The following is a 9115-nucleotide window of genomic DNA, read 5'->3' as shown; positions in this document are numbered from 1 at the left end:
TAAAGTAAACCATTTAAAGCCACATTTTTGAATACTATTAAAAACTACTTCAAATGCAACAAAACATACATGTTTTGTCTGAAGAACAGTCTGAAGAAGGGTTTCAGCCCGAAACGTTGCCTATTTCCTTCGCTCCATAGATGCTTCTGCACCCGCTGAGTTTCTCCAGCATTTTTGTGTACCATACATGTTTCATATGTCCTTCCAGTGACAATGGTTTGTAAATACATGAGGTAGAAGCAAGCAACTACAGATACTGGTTTACACTAAGGACACAAAGCGCTGGAGTAACTTAATGGGTCAGAGAGCATGTCTGGAGAATATGGATAGGTGACGTTTGGGGTCGGGACCCTTCTTCAGGCATTAGATCCTCTTTAATTCATTGTTTCCTGCAGATTATGATGAAGGTTTTCAAGAGCTCATCTTGAGAAACAATGAGGAGTTACTGACAATACGATTGGATTTTGCAAGGTAAACTGCAGATATGTGTACTCCAGAAGTCACCAACAGATTTGCTATTCCTCATTTCAGGTTTTCAAACTCAATTATGGATAAATATAGGTGCCTGAACTCAGATTACCACTGAATCAAATTATTAGCAGCTTGATTTGAAGGGACTGGACAGGCTAGATGCAGGAAAATGTTCCCGATGTTGGGGGAATCTAGAACCAGGGGTCACAGTGTAAGTATAAGGAGTAGGCCATTTGGGATTGTGATGAGGAAAGACTTTTTCACCCAGAGAGTTGTGAATCTGTGGAATTCTCTGCCACAGAAAGCAGTGGAGGCCAATTCACTGAATGTTTTCACGAGAGAGTTAGATTTAGCTCTTAGGGTTAACGGAATCAAGGGATATAGGGAGAAAGCAGGAACAGGGTACTGATTTTGGATGATCAGCCATGTTGAATGGCGGTGCTGGCTCGAAGGGCCGGATGGCCTACTCCTGCACCTATTTTCAATGTTTCGATGTTTATGTGGCTGACTTCTTTTCTCCATTATATAAATTATAAAATATTAATATCTATTCAACATGGTGAGCACTGGACTGGGAAACTAATGACAGTTATCAACTGAAAGATGACAATCAAGGTTTGGTCCTTCAGTTAATTAACTCTGACCTCAGTTCACATAATACATCAAAAGCTCTGACATATTAGCAGGAAGTACTTGAATGAAGATTGCGTAGGCTTCCTTTCTCAACTGGTTCACAGAATTATTTTTTTCAGGAAGGGCTATTTCAGAGTAAAACCTTCCGCATGCACTAATTAGTACAATTGGTTATAGCATTTATACCAGAATAATGCTTTGTGGAAAATTCTCCACCAGAACAATATTCAGTGTGATGTGAAAAACGAACAAAAGTTACTCTATATCTGGTAGCTTGCTGTAAGTTATACAATGAAATGTCTGTTTTGCCACTAGATGTTTTACGATATCATGTGTGCTAATCTTAAATGCGAGCAACATTTAATCTTTCCTATCTTTGATTACCCAGTGCATCGTTGCAATTTGGCCGGTTTAAATAAAATTAAATTATTTTACATTTTGATCCTTCATGCATTGAATAAGAGGGAGCAACCCAATAGTTTCAGCTTTAATTTATTCAATTCACTCTGGGCTCTGTGTAATAATCGGGATACAGTTGGGTTTCTTTACAGGGCCTGTCCCACTTAGGTGATTTTTTAGGCAACTGTGGCGACAGTTATGCCCCAGCCCCACTTAGGAAACCTGAACGGAAACCTCTGGAGACTTTGCGCCCCATCCAAGGTTTCCTTGCGGTTCCCGGGGGTTCCCGGAGGTCTTTGTCTGTCTCCTTAATGGTCGAAAGTGGTTTCCGCTTCTTCTATGTTCTGACGATTATTTCAATAAATTCAAAACCGGCCGCGACTAAAAATAGGTTGCCGTTTTAAAACTCGGTAATTTTTTAGTTGAAGCCGGTTGCGATGATAATTGAAGGTGGTTGCCGGAGGTTGCAGGTAGTGGAAGGTAAGACCTTTTTTTCACCCAGTTTTATTCCACCAGGGAGGTCTTACCTTCCACTACCTGCAACCTCCGGCAACCACCTTCAACTAGCATCGCAACCGGCTTCGACTAAAAAATTTACCGATTTTTAAAACGGCAACCTATTTTTAGTCGCGGCCGGTTTTTAATTTTTTGAAATAATTGCCGGAACATAGAAGAAGCGGAAACCGATTTTGACCATTAGGGAGACTGACAAAAACCTCCTGGAAAGGCATGGAAACCTTGGGTGGGGCGCAAAGTCTCCAGAGGTTTCCTAAATGGGACAGGGGCATTACTGTCGCGGCGTGATGCCGGAAATGCACCCGCCCCATGACTATGTCCACGGCCAGCTACCACCTAGTCCACATCAAGCTACTTCAACCGGCGACAAAATTCCTCGCGACTCAGGATGTCCACCTACGACCACACCTACGACAACCTTCGACCACACAGGGGACAATTTACGACTCCCAAAGGCAACATACCTCCACCCACGACAAGCTATGATCCTGTCAGCAACAAATGAAGACAATTGAATACTGCTCTTGACGCCGGAACTGTCGCCGGTTGACGTGGGATGCTGTATGTTGTCGGCAATGGAATTCACCAAGGTCATGACCCGGCGACAACCTACGACAGCGCAGGAGAAGACAGGCAACATCAAGCCCACTGTCGCCGAGAGGTTTTCAACTTTTCAACATCCAGCGGCGACAACGACACTTGAGGAGGCCGCTCACGACAATACAGGCGTCACGACGCGACCATGACTATTTTTCATCTGTCGCCGAAAAAATCGCCAAAGTGGGACAGGCCCTTACCTTTCTTTCATCACAGGCAATCACAGTAACTGGCAATAGCTAACTAACTCATCATGCAGTTCTCACAAAATATGTCCCCAATATAATTGCAGGTAGGAACTAACATTAATGGGGGGGGGGGGGGGGATGGTGTCTGACTAACCAAAATCTATATAAATAATAATAATAATGTAATTAGTAGTCAAATATTAATAACTGTATCTATAGTATATTTTATACCATTGTAATAAACCATACAAAAATAAATGTCATACAATAAACTACGATTACAAGTGTGTGGGATATTGAAATATTTATTATAGATCGGACAATAAAATGGGTGGCACAGTGACACAGCAATAGCGTAGTTGCCTTACTGCACCATAGTCCCAGGGTTTGACCCTGACTACAGGTCCTGTCTGTACAGAGTTTGTACACTCTCTCTCTGACTACGTGGGTTTTTTGCGGGATGCTGCGTTTTCCTCCCACACTCCAAAGACGTGCAGGTTTATAAGTTAATTGGCTTCGGTAAAATTGCAAATTGTCCTTGGTGTGTAAGGTAGTGCAGGTCGGCGCGGGCTAGGTGGGCCCAAATGGCCTGTTTCCACGCTGTCCTTAGATGCTGCCTGTCCCACTGAGTTACTCCAGCATGACGTGTCTATTTTCAATTTAAACCAGCATCTCTAAACTACATTTAACTAAAACAAACCAATTCAGCCCTCCATGCAAAAACCATCATGCACCACTGAATACACCATTCAAAAACCATCAGGATTTATTGTGACATTTTGGTTTCAACTGGAATTTAGAAGGATGATATGCGATCTTATAGAAACATGTAAAATTATTAAGGGATTGGACAAGCTTGATGCAGGAAACACGTTCCCAATGTTGGGGAAGTCCAGAACCAGGAGCCAAAGTTTAAGAATAAGGGATAGACCATTTAGAACTGAAATTAGGAAGAACATTTTCACCCAGAGAGTTGTGAATTTGTGGAATTCTCTGCCTCAGAAGGCAGTGGTGGCCGATTCACTAGATGCATTCAAAAGAGAGTTAGATGGAGCCCTTAGGACTAGCGGAATCAAAGAATATGGGGAGAAGGCAGGAACGGGGTATTGATTGTGGATGATCAGCAATGTTCACGTTGAATGGCAGTGCTGGCTCAAAGGGCCGAATGGCCTACTCCTGCACCTATTTTCTATGTTTCTGTTTCTATGTTTAGCATGCACTGATTTTCAGTCTTCATATAATATAAATTGACCTTGTCTGAAGAAGGATCTCGACCCGAAACATCACCCGTTCCTTCTATCCAGAGATGCTGCCTGTCCTGCTGAGTTACTCCAGCATAACATGTCTATTTTCAGTTTAAACCAGCATCTGCAGTTCCTTCCTACACAAATCAACCTTGTAGTTCACAGAAATCAAAGCAAGAGTAAAACAATAATGAACTTCAATGACCTTCCTCTGAAAGCCACAGATAAAATGCCAATGTGAAGAGCCAGCACTCTGAAATCCTTCTGTGTTCCTTCCTGCGACCAGTTATAACTTTAAAGGCTAATATATTTATCTCTACACTGTGTCTTGACTGGGTGCGTCTGATCAACAGACTGAATGAGTGGAAGGCACTGTAAAATAGATGTTAGGAAGGCACATACGATGTGTCTGCTGCCAGTAATGTCTTCATTAAAATGTGTACAATGATTGATGTGACCAAGCATAGCCTACAGCCTACAGCAGGCTCCCAATGCAATGTGTCATTGCCATTACTGGACCCACAATGAGATTTTATAAAATGGGTACAAACTGCTCAATGGAAAGTGATTACCTATTTATTAACACACCTCTGATTTTAATATAATTGCTTCATTAGGACATGAATAATGATATCGCCCAAGCTAAAATTAGCTGCCGCCTCTGTTCTCTGCTGCACAAATTTCAGGCATCCCAAGTGTTACAAATATGACCTTGCGCATTTCATCCAAGGTATTAAAAGCATTTGAGCCAGCATGGTGGCGCAGCGGTAGAGTTGCTCCCTTATAGTACTTACAGCGCCAGCGACCCGGGTTCGATTCCGACTATGGGTGCTGTCTGTGTGGAGTTTGTATGTTGTGTTTAAGTTTGCACCCCAGTGGTATGAAAATTGACTTCTCTAACTTCAGGTAGCTCTTGCTCTCTATCTCCTTCCCATCCACCTTCCCAATCCTCCCACTGGTCCCACTGTCTCCACCCACTTTCATTCTTTGTCCTACCCCCTCCCTGACATCAGTCTGAAGAAGGGCCTCGACCCGAAATGTCGCCTATTCCTTTTCTCCAGAGATGTTGCCTCAACCGCTGAGTTTCACCAGCATTTGGTGTCAACCTTGGTGTTTGTATGTTCTCTCCGTGGCTTACATGGGTTTACTCCGAGATCTTCAGTTTCCTCCCACATTCCAAAGGCGTTCAAGTTTTTAGATTAATTGGCTTGGTATAAATGCAAATTATCCCTCGTGTGTATGTGCGGGGATCGCTGGTTGAAGCCGACTCTATGAGCTGAAGGGTCTGTATCTCGAAACTAAACTAAACTAAACTAAACTAAACATTGGCAAAATGTCAAAAGATGTCACTTTTGTTTACACAATCTGAAACATGTCATAAATCTACTTCGAAAATAAACTTCAAACTTTGTTCTCTCCGTACTTTCCACATTCAGAGTTTTTTTAATCATGATAAAACACTCCTAACTTTGAACTGAGTCCTGATCAGTCATAATGTCATAAGTGGTCGGAGTAGATTTAGGCCATTCGGCCCATCGAGTCTACTCTGCCATTCAATCGTGGCTGATCTACCTCCTAGTCCTGAGCTACTATCTATCTCATTGCAGACCCTCGGACTATCTTAGATCGGACTTTGCTGGACTTTATCTTGCACTGAATGTTAGTCATGTTATTCCCTTTATCATGTATTTGTACACCGTGGGTAGGTCGATTGGAATCATGTTTTGTCTTTCCGCTGACTGGTTAGCACGCAACAAAAGCTTTTCATTCCACCCCGGTAGGCATGACAATAAACTTAACGCAACTCAACTCCTCGATAAAGTTTCTGATCCTTTCTGATTAAATGAAATGATCACCTATCTCTTTGCATTTCCCAAATGTGAGCGAACAGGAGAGGTGAATTGTGTAAATATTCTGATGAAAGTTACGTAAACATGAGTCATCGTTTTTTTACATAAAAAATAAATACTGGCGTTAATTCCAGAACCTGTTTCAAGTAGCATAGACAGACTTCATATTGAATTACGCATGTGTATACAATCATGAAAGGAGTAGATCGTGTACATGCATACAGTCTCTTTCCCAGAGGAGGGGAATCGTGAACCAGAGGACACAGGTTCAAAGTGAGGTGGGAAAGATTTGATAGGAACCTGAGGCATAACTTTTTTTAGGATGTTTGGTGTATGGAACGTGCCACTAGAGGAGATCATTGAGGCAGATAGTATCGCAACATTTAGGAAATAGTTAGACAGGTGCATGGATAGGATAGGTGTAGAGGTATATGGGCCAAATACAGGCAGGTGGGATTAGTTGGTCGGCATGGGCAGGTTGGGCCGAAGGGTCTGTTTCCACACTGTATGACGATTACTCTAAGACTATGAGGGTATCAGACATGGTTCTGAATGCACTTGGTGTTCCACCTTTTTCTGGTCTAGAAGTGTTGTTAGTAAACGCATCATGTGGCATCAATAGTATCAATGATGTGGTTCACAGACGTATAAAGCAACTGGAATATGGTACTTTGCAGAGAGCTGCTTGAAACTAATTCCTTTCAATACAAATTGCAGGGCAGGCACATTGGCGCAGCGGCAGAGTTGCTGCCGTTCGGTTTCGAGAATCAGTTTCAATCCTTACTACAGGTACTGTCTATACAGAGTTTGTACCATTTCACCTGTGACCACATGGGTTTCTTCCTGGCATTCTTGTCATAGAGGGATGACAGAGAAGGTTCACCAGACTGATTCCTGGGATGTCAGGACTTTCATATGAAGAAAGACTGAATAGACTCGGCTTGTACTCGCTAGAATTTAGAAGATTGAGGGGGGATCTTATAGAAACTTACAAAATTCTTAAGGGGTTGGACAGGCTAGATGCAGGAAGATTGTTCCCGATGTTGGGGAAGTCCAGAACAAGGGGTCACAGTTTAAGGATAAGGGGGAAATATTTTAGGACCGAGATAAGAAAAACATTTTTCACACAGAGAGTGGTGAATCTCTGGAATTCTCTGCCACAGAAGGTAGTTGAGGCCAGTTCATTGGCTTTATTTAAGAGGGAGTTAGATGTGGCCCTTGTGGCTAAAGGGATCAGGGGGTATGGAGAGAAGGCAGGTACAGGATACTGAGTTGGATGATCAGCATGATCATATTGAATGGCGGTGCAGGCTCGAAGGGCCGAATGGCCTACTCCTGCACCTATTTTCTATGTTTCTATGTTTCTATGTTTCCAGGTGCTCCGGTTTCCTCCCACATTCCAAACTAGTAGAGGTTTGCAGGTTAATCGGGTTTGGTAAATGAAAATTGTAAAGTGTGGAAGATAGTGCTAGTGTACGGGGTGATCGTTTGGTCGGCTTGGGCAGGAGGGCCTGTTTCTGAGTTGTATCTCTACAGTCTAATGAGAAACTGTTTTTAATATTGTACAACATACTGGTTATACTGAGATCACCTCTTTCAATGTGATATTCGTCTTATTATATGTTGTGGAACTTATGGCCTTTTGAACTAATGCCTTTTGCTATGTTATTAAAATGAGGCACCCATGATGATGATGATATGATCATGGTTTGGAAACACAAAAGAGGGGTGAAGCTCGGATTGGGATCAAAGAAACTTGTCCTGTCCAGCCCAGCTTCCAGACGGAGGCAAATTCACCAAGAACTGGGTGGAAACACGAGTCGATGTACACAAAATATTTTTACATACGATCTATGCTAGAGCATAAAGACTAGGGTCAAAGGGATCAAATTTCTCAGCAGGTGAACAATAACAAAATCTGATCAATGTGACTGAAATTATCACAGTACAAAGCTCGCAAGGAAGAGATTGGTTTGGGTTACTTTGCTTCTTCAATGGAAACTAGTAACGTAACCAATCAACATAGTCACATTCAATAAACCGGTTGGATAAAATGTGTAGGAAGGAACTGCAGATGCTGGTTTACACCAAAGATGGACACAAATTGCTGGTGTAACTCAGTGGGTCAGACAGCATCCATGGATAAAGGGAATTGGTGACGTTTCGGGTCGACACCCATCTTCAGACTCAGAGTTACATAAAATGTTAGACACAAAATGCTGGAGTAACTCAAAGGGTCAGGCAGCATCCCTGGAGAAAAGGAATAGGTGATGTTTCGGGTTGACCCTTCCTCAGACCAGTCTATGGAGCACCAGAGATCTGGGTTCGATCTTGACCTCGGGTGCTGTCTGTGTGGAGTTTACACATTCTCCCTGGGACTGCGTGGGTTTTCTCTGGGTGCTCCAGTTTCCACACACTGAAGATGTACAAGTATGTAGATTAATTGGCTTCAGTAAAAATTATGAATTGTCCCGCGCGTGTGGGATAGTGTAGTTGGTCGCGCAGACACGGTGGGGCGCAGGGCCTGTTCATGCGTTGTATCTCAAAAGTCTAAAGTCTAAAGTAAAATGTCTGCTTTGAAGAGCAATGCCCAGCTCTTGCAAAAAAGCTCACAGAGAAAGGAAGGAAAATGATTCCCTTAGAATAGACATCTCCCTTGAATGACAACTACTGCAGTTTCTGGGAACAGATTTGTGTGTTTGTTATCAAATTTACTGAAGATCCCTCAGTAGACAATGTTCGAGATCCCATTCGAATTGTGGGTCAAGTGAAGAGATTGCCAGATTATTCAGAAACATTTTCAGTAATTGTAACAACAGAGCAACAAGAGTCATTCAGATTACAATGAAAAGTTTAAAAAAATATATATTTTATTTAGTAGAAGTCATGTACATTACAGTGATATAAGCCAAAAAATAACATAATACATTTCCTGTACCACTTCTTGTTTGAAACTTTAAAAAGAAGGAAAGTAGAGATAGTTAGATAGGATAGTAAGTGCGTGAAAGAGTGACCCATAGAAATGTAAAACACGAAAAAGAGATAAAAAGAAAACCAAAGGAAAAGAAAAAGAAAAATAGAGAACAGAAGATATGAGAAAGTAAAATAAGATAAAAGGGATATACCTACTTCGTATCTTTACACACCCCTCACCAGGTCCTAAAAAACCATTAATTTTCAAAGGTATGTTGATGAAAAAGAAAAGTTTGTCGGAAGG

Source organism: Leucoraja erinacea, chromosome 11 (genome assembly GCF_028641065.1).
Source record: "Leucoraja erinacea ecotype New England chromosome 11, Leri_hhj_1, whole genome shotgun sequence".
NCBI classification, from domain to species: domain Eukaryota; kingdom Metazoa; phylum Chordata; class Chondrichthyes; order Rajiformes; family Rajidae; genus Leucoraja; species Leucoraja erinaceus.
Note: the sequence above shows the minus strand (reverse complement) of the source record.